The sequence below is a fragment of the Anastrepha ludens genome, chromosome 6 (assembly GCF_028408465.1).
Source record: "Anastrepha ludens isolate Willacy chromosome 6, idAnaLude1.1, whole genome shotgun sequence".
Taxonomy (NCBI): Eukaryota; Metazoa; Arthropoda; class Insecta; order Diptera; family Tephritidae; genus Anastrepha; species Anastrepha ludens.
The window spans coordinates 98,733,844-98,749,977 of record NC_071502.1 but is presented as its reverse complement, the minus strand read 5'-3'; the positions used below and the strand labels follow the sequence as shown (position 1 = coordinate 98,749,977).

General features: G+C 35.5%; 1 protein-coding gene across 4 annotated transcripts in view; it reads left to right on the top strand.

Annotated features, from left to right (window-relative positions):
* Nucleotides 1-283: 283 nt before the first annotated feature.
* Nucleotides 284-16,134, top strand: part of LOC128865773 (serine-enriched protein) — a 50,799-nt gene continuing 34,948 nt past the window's right edge. For 3 of the 4 annotated variants that reach the window (XM_054106108.1, XM_054106107.1, XM_054106109.1), the window contains exon 1: nt 9,522-9,696. The gene's annotated coding sequence lies outside the window, so the exon portion shown is untranslated. Of the gene's footprint in view, nt 802-9,521; nt 9,697-16,134 lie in introns of those variants that run through there. The other variant, XM_054106110.1, reaches the window with a different exon arrangement.

Here is a 16,134-nt window from a genome sequence, read left to right as displayed (position 1 = left end):
TGATTCAGAATAATTTCATCCATTGCCAATCAATTGCCTTCAAAGTATGACCAACTCAATGCCGGAAGGCACAACGCACCAATTTCATACTGATGGATTTCCTTGTGGGGTATTTCTGCGCGCGTCGTTCTTTCACGAAACACACATTAGCCTGCTAACCACCAACATACCTTAACATACATACATGGAATGCGAGCCAACTCCTTTTGATGTAGAGACACAACATTTGTGCAGAGCTCTCAACTTTTCAACTTTCAGGCGACAGACTAAAAGTGTCCTTTGCTCGAAACGGTTGCTCTCGAAACACAAACGGTAGTTGTAAACGTGGCGAAAATCCAAGAAAAAGTACCTGTACATATAGAAAATATTGAATTTTTGCTCATTGCCAAGTGAAATTTTCAATAGTTTCCAGTGAATTTCATTGAAAGTGCGAATTTTTGCAACATTTTGTGTTTGCTTGTTTGATTTGGCAAGGCTTGATTTGCTGCTTTTTTGCTAGAAAAATTTTCTGTTCCACACAAGCACCACCAATCGCTAAGAAAAGGACAAAATCCAACCAACCTTAAGCGTAGGGAGTTGGTAGCAAAAAATCGAAGCGAAAAATCGAAACCGCGTACCCAGGCCAGCAAAAAATACCAAAAAACATAACAGAAAAAAAAACAAAGTAAAAAAGTATAAAAGCTTAATAATTTGCTTGGCCATCTGCAAGTCAAGGATACTGCGCTGCTAGGATATTTTCTGAAAAGCTGCAGCTGCTTCAAATTTAATTTATTCTTCTCACCCAGCGGTTGAAGCGAAAAAGTAATGAACATATTTTTTTATTATATTCTAATAAATTAAAAAAAAACAATTTTGAATTACATTTTCCCATTTTTTGCACTTTTTTCTATGAATACTCTCACATGCATTTATGCGCAATACACGCACACATACACACGTGCACCCTTGTAAATACATACATACACCATTTTGCATAACATTTTTCTCTCAGATTGTTTTGCCTGCCATTGCCAGCTGTGCCAAAATTTAAATATTCAATTCTTTTTCCAATTTTATTATTAAATTTTTACATCGCTTCTCCTTTTCTTAGAAATTTCTGTGACACATTTTAAAGCGAAATAAATTTCCTTGTACTTTTGGTCAATTTTTATACTTCAATGCAATGCTAATATTTTGCTCACTTCATTTCTCAAATTTGCATTAAATAATTCATTCAAATTTTTAACTTTTTTATTGAAGTAAATATTAATACAAAGATAAAAACGTCAATAATTTAATAGAATTTGCGTTTACAGTGAGGCGCCCATGCACGGAATAGAAATAGTGCATATGGATATATACACATACTTACCTATGTATGTATGTATGTATGCACATTAGAATGTTTGGAAGACAAGCTGAATCCTGTTGGATAATTTAAAATATTTTTAACGCACCTTGAAAATATGCGCGATTTTGATGGAATTCAATGCCTTGTCTATTCGCCAATTCTGGCCGCTTCCGGTTGATCGCTTGCCTCCATCCATCTGATCATTTGTTGCAGAGGCTGTAGACAGCAATTATCCTTATTGTGATTTTGTTCCAATGGCAGCAGAATTGGGAAGCTGTCTCAAACTTACCAAGCATACAGAAAAACCTTCATGGCTATCGTTTTGGTCTGCCCAACGCCATTTCACCACAACCTTGATCGTATGCGACATTTTGCCAGTTCCCTGCCGCTTCAAAAATGTGTCGACTTCGTAAGGTTTCAGCAAAGAATTAGAATTCAACTCAATTCGGTCCAAGAGCTTCTTCTATATCAGATCGTTTGTGTGACACTCATACCTTGAGCTTCTTCCTGTTGCCAGCCTTGTGCGAATGGTTTTAAACTTATTCAAAGGGTTGGCCTAATTTTCAGTTTCTGATCCAAGGAATAAGTCCTGTCATGATGACCTTATTTGAAGATTTTGATCTTTTAATGGAAATTTTCGACGATTAGCTGGCTAGAACGTGTGCTTCATCTTGCATAATATCCGAACGATTGTTATCACCGATTTGCTGTTGTATTCGTCACTGTATTGAGTCCATAAAAACCATCAAGTTTTTTGGCCGCCTGCATTTTTTAAACTTCGGTGTTGTTTTCTTAAAAGAGAGCGTAAACGCCGAACTTAGATATTTTTCAGAACAACTTTTTAACACTTGGTTTCTAACAGATTATTTTAATAAGTTTTGAGTAATTAAGCACCTGGAACACAAGTGCGTGTTTATGAAAATGAGTTTTTATGTGTATTTATTCATTTCAAAAATTAGCTGATTTTATAACTGCATATTTTTATTATTAATGCACTTTCATTTATTTATCTATTTATTTATGTATTTATTTATTTATTTATTTATTATTTTATTGTAATTATTTCAACAAATGTTTTAATAGAATCTGTCGCTAAGTTCGAAAATCCACATAATTTTTTTCTACTATCTAGTTTTGAAAATATTGCCAAATAACGGTTTTTAACACGTTGGCTGCCAATGTATCACCGGTGATCATTTCAAAAAACTACCCCCAGGTGCCAATGTATCACCAGTGATACACGCCTAGGCCCCTAGATTTTAGGGGCTGGGACCCTAACGGAAGGAGTTTTGAGAAAAATGAAAGTTTATTTTAAAAGAAAAAATATTTTATTTCATAGTAAAATACAAAGTTTTGAAATAATACGAAATTAAAAATGAGAAAATTCAATTCAATTCTGGATACAGAAAAAACTATATTTTTTGTTTTTAATTTTAATGTAGTTGTTGAAAATGTTTAAGACATAGGTATGGTGACCCTCGACATTGGGTGCAGTATGTTGCCACTAGTTTGGCCTTCTTCCTGGCGACTGACGACGAGTTTGCCGTCTTTAATTCTGAATAGCACATGCCGCAACGATGTCTCTTGCGCCTACCATCCTTTGTTGCTTCTGTCGACGTTATTAAAAAGTGTTTTCCCTGCGGAGGTGAGCGCGCTATTGAAGCGCTATCTTTTCCACTCATGAAAAGGATAATGCTTTGACGAAAATCAGGATATTTGCATTTTATAAGTTTTTGACACTGTTTCAGAGGACTGGGCATTATCTGCGAAGTGAATGAATTTGAGCAAGATCTGGAACCGGTTACGAGCCATAACTTGTGGGACGAATGCGTTTTTGAACAATGTGCTTGGTTTCCAATAGTCGGTTATTGCAGGGTATTTTACCATTCCCATATACATGACTATGGCCAGAAACTCCATGATCTCCTGGCGATCAGTATCTTTCCACATATTCATCCTACTGCTGCTGCGAGTACCGATGCCAGTTACTTGAGAGTTTACATTCCTATTTGTCTCTTCAACAATAATATCCAATATCTCATCGGTCAAAAACTTTCGTTAATATTGAAATGGCGTACCGGCATCATATTGCAAAACCTGGGGTGGATTGGTAAATTCTTCGAAATTTTTCAAAGTCTCTCCGGTAGCAGGCGAGGTCCATGCTGTCGTAGTTTCCGTCTGTTCTTCATCTGCAGTGTTATTAACATTTGTAGCACTAACGTCGAGGTCTTCATCAATACTGTCATCACTCCTTGTATCACTGCCTGAATCTGGGATGTACTCATCTTCATCTGGACTAAAATTCTCACCACTAACACTGGAATTTTCCATTGAATTCAACGCATCACATATTTCCTCGGAATTCATAACTTCACAACATCACTTCACTATTTTTCACTGTAATTTGCAACCAACTGCTCGCTATGAACTCAAGTTTAATACTGATTTATTTTGATTTACTTGTTCGAAATGTGATCACATTTCAAAAAAAAATAAGAATCGTTTTAAAAAACGGCAAGTGGTCACCAGTGAACACAGTACAAAAACATGCTCATACGCGTCAGGAGCGTGACTTTTATTCCTGGTAAAAATATCTCGTTAAAATTCAAACGGGAACATGACTTTTTTTGCTTGGCACCTGGGGGAGGTTTTTTTTTGTGATCACCGGTGATACGTGGCAGCCAACGTGTTAATTAAAGACATGCCATAACAACTATATACTAAGTATTAACCGATCAAAACAAGTTTCACGGAGCAAAAAATTATATGGATTTTTGGGTACACCGACCGATTTTACATAGTAATTCGAGGGTCTGGTTCAAAAGTAAAAAAATGTGTTTTTTTTTTGTTTAACCTGTGGTATTTGATGCGCATTTAAACTTTTATGTCATATATTTGTGTGAAATTATATTTAGTTTTAACCCAACATTTTTTTTAAATTTCACTCTATTAGACAATAGAAAATGTCAATTCGCCTTATTCATCCTTCTTATAAATTTGTATAAAAAAATTTTAATAAAAAAGTATTACTAAATACATTTAGTTTTTGTTAAAAGAAATGTTTCAGGTTTTTTGGACTTTTTTTATTAACTTTTCATACAATTTTTTAACAAAATATATGGGAGTTTTTAATTTTTATAAAAAAAAATTTACATGCTTTCTTTCATTGACCTTCGGAAAATCTCAATTCACTTTATTTGTTATTTTTATAAAAAAAAAAATTTTATAAAAAAATATTAGTACAATAGCTTTTATAAAAAAAAAATTTAATAAAAAAATATTAGTACAATAGCTTTTATAAAAAAAAACAATGTATATGGTCCTTATTATGAGCAACATTCGATCTTCGACGCATTTACAATAGATAATTTTTTCTCAGCTGATACAGCAAATCAAAATAAACGAAAAAGCGAGGGTATTGAAATTCTTTGTTAACAATATTTTTGAAAGTTAAAAAAAGTATTTTTTGTGAAAATGAGTTTTTCCAGAACTTCTTTTTTATATACGCGCAATTTCTCTTGTTTCAGTTGCAAGAGTTTATCGGTTGCGTTTTTTTTTTTAATTCGTAACTTTTTTTTGTATATTCCGCTGTTTCTGCAGCACATCGCTTTATTTCGCGCCAGGTAGAAATCATTTCTTCATAGAATCGTTTTTGGCCATCAGTCTGCAACTCCAGTAACTTCAATCTCTCTGCTTTTTGAGACTTTTTATATGTCCTCGTTTTTCCTGCTGGGGGGCAAAACTGTGAACTGGTCACTGGTAGTTGTATCCAGGCTAACTTCCACCCCAGCCGGATTTATGCAGGCATCAAGTTGCAGTAAACCGATTATACTTTCTTCGGTATTTGAAAATCCCTGAAGTTTGTTAGGGCCCCCACCTGTTGCTCGGAGTTTAGCTTTGTTTTGCGACATTTTTTTCTTCGCTTTTGACTTCATGCCAGCTCTTACGAGTACCTGCCAAGGGAAAATAAAAATGTATTTCTACAAACATCACAAAAAAAAAACATTATTAGCCTTAATCCATTTTACTGCCGTTCTAACTGGTGGTCCCAAGCAATTCAGATACCTTGTAAACTCCTTCCATTTTTTTGCTGCTTGAATTTTGGTGCAAATCCCTTTTGCGAATTGTGGATTCTCTTCCCTTAACGCAACCAGCCTTTCTAATTGTTGTTTGGTACTCACGACTTTCGACCTGCAAAAAATTAACAAATTTAGTATATGTTTATTGTTTGGTTACTATAAAACAATAAATAATCCCAAACAACTTACATTTTAACAAATTTTCTTACAATCGAAAACAGAATTGCATTCGACTCTAACTACGGTATACAACGAAAATTTCGACAGGGTTACACCGCTCATAATACTAAACTCACGTTCGACTTTGGATCTTCGACAACCAGCGAATATCGAAGATCGAATCTAACTCATAATAGGGGCCTTCATTTGTGCCTTTTATAAACTTTTATAAAAAAATATTACTAAGTAAATTCAATTCAAGTTTTTTTGCTCTTATTATAAATTTTTATAAAATTGATTTAACAAAAAATATTAGCATATTTAGATTTTATCAGAAAAAAATTCTATATGTTTTCCTTCATTGACCTTCGAAAAATCTGAATTCACGTTTTTTGTCCATTTTATAAGTTTTTATAAATTTTGTGTAACAAAAAATATTAGTATATTTAATTTTTATAAAAAACAAAATTTATATGTTTTCGTTCATAGACCTTCGGACCTTTATTTGCCCTTCTTATAAATTTGTATAAAAAGTTTTTATCAAAAAAAAAATTTTTTGGTATATTTAGATTTTGTAAAAAAAATTTTTATATTGTATGTTTTCCAAAAAATCTGATTTCACCTTTTTTGACTTTTTTTTATAAATTTTTATAAAATTTTTGTAACCAAAAATATTAGTATAATAAATTTTTATTAAAAAAAATATATATGTCTTCCTTCATAGAGCTTTGGAAGACCTCAATTCACTCTATTTGCCCTTTTTAAAAATTTGTATAAAAAGATTTCACCAAAAAAATATTTTTTTAAGAAAAATTTTAGTATATTTAGTTTTTATAAAAAAAAATAATTTATATGTTTTCCTTAATAGACCTTTGGAAACCCCCAATTGACTCTATTTATCTTTTTTAGAAATTTTTATAAAAAGATTGCATTAAAAAATATTAGTATTTTTAGTTTTGAAACAAAATTTCTTATGTTTTCCTGCAAAGACACCGGAAAATCTCACTTCGCTTTATTTATTCCTTTTATATACTTTTTTTTCATTTTTCAGATTAATAAAAAAAAGTGTATGCATTTTTCTTCACAGACGTTCGAAAATGAAGTTTTTTGTTCTTTTTAATAAAAATTTGTAATAAAAAATATTAGTATACATATTTAGTTTTATACAAAAAAAAATTTATATATTCTTTCATTGACCTTCGGAAAATAGCAATTCACCTTTCTTGTGTTATTTAAAAAAAAAATTTATATGTTTTCCTGTATTGACAATGGAAAATTTCAATTCGATTTTTTTGTTCTTCTTCTAGATTTACCAAAAAAAAAAATTTTAGTATATTTAGTTTTTCAAAAAAATTTTGTTCCCATGTTGGAAAATCTCAAATCGAAGTATTTGACTCTTTTCTGAAAATTTGTTACGAAAAAAATTTTTGTATGTTTAGTTTTTACTCGTTTATATATTTTCCCCAGACATCGGAAAATCTCAACTCGCTTTATTTATCATTTTTTTTAACTTTTATATACAAATTTTTCCATAGACATTTGAAAATTTCAATTTACTTTATTTGTCCTTTATTAAATTTGAAATTTTTTTCCATATACTATATTCCTCTATATATCTCAGAAAATCTCAATTCGTTTTATTTAATCTATTTTATTAATTTGTATAAAAATTTCTTACAAACAAAAAGTTAGTATATTTGGTCAAACAGCTGGGATGCGAGATATCCCTACCCTTACACAGTGAGATTGTTTGTTTGTGTATGTGTGTGTGCATCAAATAAGTAAAATATGTAGAAAAGTCCTATTGCCTTCACACATACAGATGTACGCCAACTACACCACTTGCAGCTCCGTCATTTCTTCGCAGTGTAACCACAACTCACCTAGCATATATTTACACATACAAACGCATATATGTATGTATGTACATTTCATGAATTCCTCAATCGTTCAACCGAATATCAAATCAAATAAATATTGCATGGACAATCAGCGAATTGGGTCAAAAGATTCCAAATTACGCAGCCATACATAGACTAGACTATATACCTATATATGTATGTATTTGGACATATGTACATGTGAAGCGAATGCTGCTACAAAAATATGCACACATATGTGGCCATATAGGGGGCGTCCATAAATTACGTGTCGAGTCAAATCTCATCTAATCTTACGTTGCAGAGAGGGGGGGTCTCGGCAAATATCACGCAATTTTTTTTCTGATTGAAACAAAAAAATTGTACATGCTTAAGATTTAATCTCAAACGTAATCGTAGTATGATTAAGATCATTCACTAATTCGTTCGAAAGAAAATAATTTCATTCATACTTCGACGTTATACATTACTACTGTCAAATCACCATATTTGTTTTATACCAAATAGCTCAATTTAATCTGAATTTGCGGTACATTGTAGCCCGTCGGTTGTATTCGCGCCACTATGAGCCGAACGCCCTATCACTCAGGTTGACGTTTGACAATTCCGGACTTTAAAGAACATGACCGAAAATCATTTGCTCCATTTCTAATACGCGTACCGATTCAACCGCTGAATGCCTTTATCAGCACGCCTATTGATCTCTATTGCCCAAGTATACGTGATGATTTAGAGAAAATATGCTGCAGTACATGCGGTATTTACTTCGCATCTATCACAAGTGCTGCAGAGCACAGGAGAGCAGCTCACATTGCACCAGCTAAGCAAGCGCGTATGTTCCGCAAAGTGCGACCCTCACGGATTGTCACAAGACGAGCTAATGAGTTACTGTGCGCAAGCGTCGACGGCTTAGAGTGGCTAGATTAGAACGAAGTTGAAGGAGCACATGATTTTACTGAAAATCATATGGACATGTTGGTCCCAATAGTCTCTCTTGAAACCGCGCATGATTCTCCATGGAGTAGATATTCTTTTTTTAATCGCAGTAGTTACGATTTAAGTGTTCTATTGTTAAATTTGTATTACACTTATAACTCTCAGCAATATTGATTACTAGTCTTAACTAGTCGTAAATAAAAGCACGAAGCAAATTTTTTTTCTTTTTACAATAACAATCCAACGCGTTTACATAAGAAACCCACATTTTGAAAAATCTCATGTGAGATTGGGGGATGGGGGAGGGGGTTGAATAAAATCTCACGACATCTCACCAGGGGGGGAGGGAGGGTCAGAAAATTGAAAAAAACATCTCACGTAATTTATGGACGCCCCCATATGTACAGACAATGTATGTATGTATGTGGGTATACATGTGTGTATGTAAAACGAAATATTTCTATTGCGCACTTAAAATTGTATTCGTTTTTCCTCTTTGTGTTTGTATGCCAATAAATACAATCGCACACATACTCGTACACATTGAAGGTGAATAAAAGTTCTTGGAATTTTTTTGTTTTGCATTTCCTCCCTTTTTGCACTTATAATTAAAACCAAAAAAACAAAAAATAAAAACAATCTTTTATTTTGTTTATCTACTTTATTCGCACCGCAATTTTTCGCTCCTTTTTGTTGAAAAAAAGTTACAAAAATGTATCCTCCTTCTCGCCCCTTGCACACTTGATGGCCCTCAGAGTTTATCACGACCTCAATCAATATCTAAACCACCACTGCAACCACGTCGCCCAACCAGCAGCCCACCGAACGGAATGTGATTTTTGTACACTTTGTTTACTTTTGCATATTTTATTTTTGAATTACTCCCTTTGAAACGTAGTAAAGTAGCTTTTTCCTATTAAATTTAATACCTTTTTACGAATTTTCTCCCGTTTACTTCAACTACGCATCCGTTTGTTCTTCGTGTAATGGAATATTTTCCCCTTAGATATTAAATAAAAAATATTTTTTTTCCCGCTTGTACATACCTACATACCTGAACACTCTTTAATATACATATATATATATATATATATATATATACATATAAGTATATGAAGTGCATAAAGTATAAGAAAAATGTTTGCCAAAATGTTTGCCAAAATGTTTGTGAAATTTAAAACGAAATGATATGAAATTTAAGTTGCAACGGATTTCGGCAATTCGCTTGAATCTGTTTATAAATTAAAAATTTCAAACCAAAGGACTGCAGTTGCAACAACAGTAGCGCATAGCTAGCTTATAACGGTAACAGGTAAGTAAAAAGGGAGTGAAAGAAAAAATGAACTGGATAAGTGGTTACATTAGATACACACATGGAACTAGTGTGAGTGTATGAATAAAAAAAAATAATTAAGAAGCAAACCAAAGGTCTGGATGAAGATATGAATAGAAGTTTAAATCTGGTAATATTTAGAAATATTTATTCATATTAGGCTGCCACGCGATATGTAAAGGGTGATTTTTTAAGAGCTATAGGAAAGTGTTTCAAAAAAACAAAAAAACATTTCACGAGTGTTTTTTGAAACACTTTCCTATAGCTCTTAAAAAATCCCCCCTTTACATATGCAGAACAATTCATGAAATTTTTATTTAAATCGATAGTACAGTCCATATAATTTAATGTTTGAAGATTATTTCATGCAAATGTTGACCGCGATCGCGCTTCAAATGGTCCATCCGCTTAGTCCAATTTCGGCAGTCTCTTTCCAATGTTTCGGCCGGTATCTCACATATAAATGCCTTAATGTTGTCTTCCAATGCGTTAATTGAAGCAGGCTTGTCTGAATAGACATGAGCTTTAACATAGCCCCACAAAAAATAATATAAAGGCGTTAAATCGCACGATCTGGGTGGCCAATTGGCAGGTCCCGAGCGTGAAATAACTCGCCTCTCAAAAAGTCCATTGTTACGCGTGCTGTGTGGCATGTGGCTACATCTTGCTGAAACCACATGTCATGCAAGTCAAGCCCTTGCATTTTGAGCAAAAAAAGTTGGATTTCATTTCGCGGTAGCGCTTACCATTCACAGTTACGTTACGATTCGCAGCATCTTTGAAGAAGTACGGTCCAATGATACCTTCAGCCCATAAACCGCACCAAACTGTGACCTTTTCTGGATACATTGGCAGTTCTTGCAATTCTTCTGGCTGATCTTCACTGCAAAATCGACAATTCTGCTTATTTACGTACCCATTGATCCAAAAATGAGCTTCGTCGCTGAACAAAATTTTTCGATAAAAAAGTAGATCTTCGGCCAACTTTCCAAGAGCCCATTCACCAAAAATTCTGCGTTGCGGTAGGTCGTTCGGCTTCAATTCTTGAACCAGCTGTATTTTGAAAGGCTTCACACCTAAATCCTTTCGCAAAATTTTCCACTTGTTGAGTAACAGAGACCCAATTGCTGCGAACGTCGAATAATCGATAATTGATGGTCATCATTAACACTGGCCGATACAGCTGCGATCTTTTCTTCAGTTCGCACTCTACGTAAGGGGGCGTCCATAAATTACGTGAGGTGTTTTTTTCAATTTTCTGAACCTCCCTCCCCCCCTGGTGAGATGTCGTGAGATTTTATTCAACCCCCTCCCCCATCCCCCAATCTCACGTGAGATTTTTCAAAATGTGGGCTTCTTATGTAAACGCGTTGGATTGTTATTGTAAAAAGAAAAAAAAGTTGATTCGTGCTTTTATTTACGACTAGTTAAGACTAGTTACGACTAGTTAAGACTAGTAATCAATATTGCTGAGAGTTATAAGTGTAATAAAAATTTAACAATAGAAGACTTAAATCGTAACTACTGCGATTAAAAAAAGAATATCTACTCTAATTCAGTCCATGGAGAATCGTGCGCGGTTTCAAGAGAGACTATTGGGACCAACATGTCCATATGATTTTCAGTAAAATCATGTGCTCCTTCAACTTCGTTCTAATCTAGCCACTCTAAGCCGTCGACGCTTGCGCACAGTAACTCATTAGCTCGTCTTGTGACAATCCGTGAGGGTCGCACTTTGCGGAACATGCGCGCTTGCTTAGCTGGTGCAATGTGAGCTGCTCGCCTGTGCTCTGCAGCTCTTGTGATAGATGCGAAGTAAATACCGCATGTACTGTAGCATATTTTCTCTAAATCATCACGTATACTTGGGCAATAGAGATCAATAGGCGTGCTGATGAAGGCATTCAGCGGTTGAATCGGTACGCGTATTAGAAATGGAGCAAATGATTTTCCGTCATGTTCTTTAAAGTCCGGAATTGTCAAACGTCAACCTGAGTTATAGGGCGTTCGGCTCATAGTGGCGCGAAAACAACCGACGGGCTACAATGTACCGCAAATTCAGATTAAATTGAGCTATTTGGTATAAAACAAATATGGTGATTTGACAGTAGTAATGTATAACGTCGAAGTATGAATGAAATTATTTTCTTTTGAACGAATTAGTGAATGATCTTAATCATACTACGATTACGCTTGAGATTAAATCTTAAGCATGTACAATTTTTTTGTTTCAATCAGAAAAAAATTGCGTGATATTTGCCGAGACCCCCCTCTCTCCAACGTAAGATTAGATGAGATTTGACTCAAAACACGAAACGTGCGTCAGCTGTTTAAACCAACTGTTTAAAAAGATAATAGCTAGAAAATCACCCGTTAGAACAAAAAGTGTCAAAGGTGATTCATTTTGCGCCGCCTTGTAATGGAAAATGGAAGACTTTTCATGTCAAAATGAAAAAAAGGTATTTCCATTACCCCTTTTACTATGGTGCCATAACATTTTGACCAGTTTTGACTATTTTTCTTTTACTCTTTTCCATTTTCCCTAATTAAAATAAAAATGTACAATATATTTATTCATAAATATTCATTCTACACAAATATCAATTTCGAGATTTTAATTTATGACTCCCATCCCTGAATTGAGAACCTGGAAGCTGTTATGACCACATCATTTGATGAAAAACGCTTTTCACGCATGCATTTTTTTAGGTCTGGCAACAGATGGAAGTTAGCTAGGGGCCAAATCTGGTGAATACGGTGGATGCTCCAACAATTCGAACTTAAATTCATGGACTTCAGCCAATTACCAAAATGTTCTTGTGCACCGGACAATGCACAGTGTCCTGATGAAAAATAATATTTGTATTTTGCAAAATGGGGGTTTTTCATGAATTTTACCCTGCAGCTGTTTTAAAAGGTTACAATAATATTCAGAATTTATTCCTTCACCAGTTCGCAAGTAATCCAAAAACAAAAAGCCCTTTTGCATCCCAAGCACGAACTCGTTTTGGAGCCGGGGAACCAAGTTCCCACCACTCTTTAGGCTATTGTTTTGATTTAGGAGGATGATAATAGACCCAAGTCTCATTCATAGCGATGAATCGACACACAAAATTCACCTCATCCTTTCGAAAATGCTCTTAAACGCTCTCTGCTGAGAAAGTCGCATTCGAATGTGTGTTTTTTCTGTTGTTAGAGAATCCGGCTCCCATTGTGCACACAGCTTTCTGAAGCCTAGTACTTCAGTCAAAATATTGTTTACGCTGCAAAATGAGATGCCTGAATTTGGTATCCACACAAAACTAATAGGGCTTTGCAAGATGACGTTGCCCAACACCAGCAGCGCCGTCAGAATTAGAAAGGACCTCTCCGAGCCGTTTGATACCAAGCGAGGTTTCAGACAGGGTAACTCGCTTTCGTATGACTTCTTTAACCTGATGTTGAAGAGCATCGTACGAGCCGCAGAACTTAATCGCTCAGGCACAATATTTTATAAGAGCGTACAATTGTTGGCATATGCCGATGATATTGACATCATCGGCCTTAACAACCGCGCTGTTGGTTCTGCCTTCTCCAAACTGGATAAAGAGGTAAAGCGAATGGGTCTGGTGGTGAACGAGGACAAAACGACGCACCTAATGTCATCAAACAAACTCGCGTATCGGCACCCACGTCACTGTTGACAGTTATGATTTCGACGTTGTAAAAGACTTTGTTTATTTAGGAACCAGCATTAACACCGATAACAATGTCAGCCTGGAAATCCAACGTAGAATCTCTCTTGCCAACAAGTGCTACTTTGGACCAAGTAGGCAACTGAGCAGTAAAGTCCTCTCTCGACGAACAAAACTAACACTCCACAAGGCTTTCATCATGCCCGTCCTAACGGCGCACAAGCGTGGACGACGACAACATCCGATAAAGCGACGCTTGGAGTGTTTGAGAGAAAGATTCTGCGTAAGATTTTCAGGCCTTTGTACTTTGGCAACAGCAAATATCGCAGGCGATTTAGCAATGAGCTGTATGAGCTCTACGACGACATAGCGCTGCGAATAAAGATCCAGCGGCTACGTTGGCAGGGTCAAAAAGGCTCTGAAAGTATTCGATGCGGTACCAGCTGGTGGTAGCAGAGGAAGAGGAAGGCCCCCTCTGCGTTGGAAAGATCAGGTGGAGAAGGACTTGGCCTCTCTTGGTATGTTCAACTGGCGCCGGTTAGCACGAGAAAGAAACGACTGGCACGCTTTATTAAAGTCGGCCAAAATAGCGTAAGCGGTTATCGCGCCAATTAAGAAGAAGAATAATGAGTTGCCTAGGGTTTCTACTAAATCTCTGTCTTTCACTTGGGGATTTTCTAATACGATTTCCTGTATTTTTTCTACCTTTTCTGGTGGTGTTGGTCTGCATGCGGACGTCCTTGACGCGGATCGTCTTCAAGACTTCTACGACAACGTTTAAATTCAGCAACCCATCTTTCTACTGTAAGAATTGATGGCGAAAAGTTCTTATACACTTTCAACATGCGTACATAAATTTTCTTCGTTTTTAAACCTTCCAAAAGTAAAAATTCAATCACTGCACTGTGACACGTCGATACTAAATGGTTTGTAAACAAAGAATGAATTGACATACATTCATATATAGAGTCTATCAACATAACAACAACAAAAAAATTAGGCTAGTAGTAATGCGATAAGAGAATCGAACCGCAAAGTTATTGAACAACCTAGTATTTTCTTCATCCAATATTTTCATGGACCATTCCAGCCTTCAAATAACCCATTTAAAATTACTTTTTAAGTTTTCGTTAAAGAAATTAATCAAATTGATCAGTAAAAAGGCCATTGGTTAATTAAAGTTGACGTTGTATGATTATTTTTACTTGGGCTTGTAGAATAAGCAATGAGTACAAAGTTAATTTAGCCACTTATGGATGTAAAAAGCTCTAACGCGGACCATCAATATTTTCACGGAACACCTACAAATAAGCAAATACTCCATAAATACAGCCTTGCACGTGTATTTATGCATGCACATAAATCCTTTTTGGTGTACAGCATCAACTATCATTTTTCAAGGGCATTACGCAAATGTACTCGTATAGCGCCGCATATGTACATACTTTTATGTGCATCTGTATCTTTGTTGATATTTGTGAGGCTAAATATTTGCGTGATGGGTTTCGCTATGCAAATTTTTTCCCACATACAGGCTGCTCTACCACACACAACTTTTGCTGCATGACTTAATTATCTTCGTTTGCTGCTGGTGATGTTGCGGCAGTTGTTGTTTTTGACTTTCTCTGAATGCCATTTATTTCTGTGTCCTGCCAATGGAACTTGTGTGGCCCTGAGACTATAATTACGATACATTAAAACTCCGCTATAATTTTAATTTCATTCATTTTCAATTTCAATTCAATTTCATTATACAAGGTGAAGTCCAAAATAATCAATACTGAGCTAAAATAGAAACGACAGGAGCTTTTTTCTATAACTTCGAGTTGATTTATTCCAAATAATCCCCTTTGGCCTCAATACACTTTTTTGCGCGGTCTAAAAGCTTTTCGAAAGAGTGTTTCACCTCATTGACCGGAATGTCCTTCAAGATGTCGGTACAAGCCTTTTGGATGGCTTATACGTACACGAAACGTTTTCCTTTCATGGCCAAATGCAATTTTCCGAATGGCTAGAAGTCACAGTCAACCATATCAGGTGAATACGGTGAGTGCTTTTTGGTTAAAATGCGATGATTTCTAGGCAAAAAATCGGTCACAAGAGTTGATCGCGGTACGAGTATTTAGGGCGAATTCGACGAATGCGATGCAACAAACGCTTCAAAGCGCTAAGATGAAAACTCGGATTGACGGTTTGACCCGTTAGCACAAACTCTTTGTGGACAATTCCCTTGGGATCGTAAAAGGAAATGAGCATCGATTTGATTTTTGACTTCGGCAGACGGGATTTTTTGGGTGGTCGCTCGTTTGGGGCCTTCCATTCGGCACTTTGATGCTTAGTTTCAGGTTCATGGAGGAAAAACCACGTTTCACCACCGGTTACAATGTTGTAAAGGAAGTCTTTTCTCGCCTCTTTAATGAGGTCTTTTGAATGTTGAATTCTGAGCAATATTTGGTCCTCAATTACCTTGTGCGGAATGAAACGTGCACAGCCCTTTTGTGGGCCCAAATGATCAGTTAAAATGCGATAAATCAATGCTTTGGAGATATTCAACTCCGTTTCCATGAATTTCAACGAGGATTTCGGTTCATTTGTGTTAAATTTACAAACAATTTCGATGGAGTTTTCGGTGATTACTGATTTTGGGCGGCTCGTATGTGCATTGTCATTTATGTCCTCACAACCATCTCTGAAACGTGTAAACCACTCATGAACTCTGGCACGAGATAGACACGAGATCATC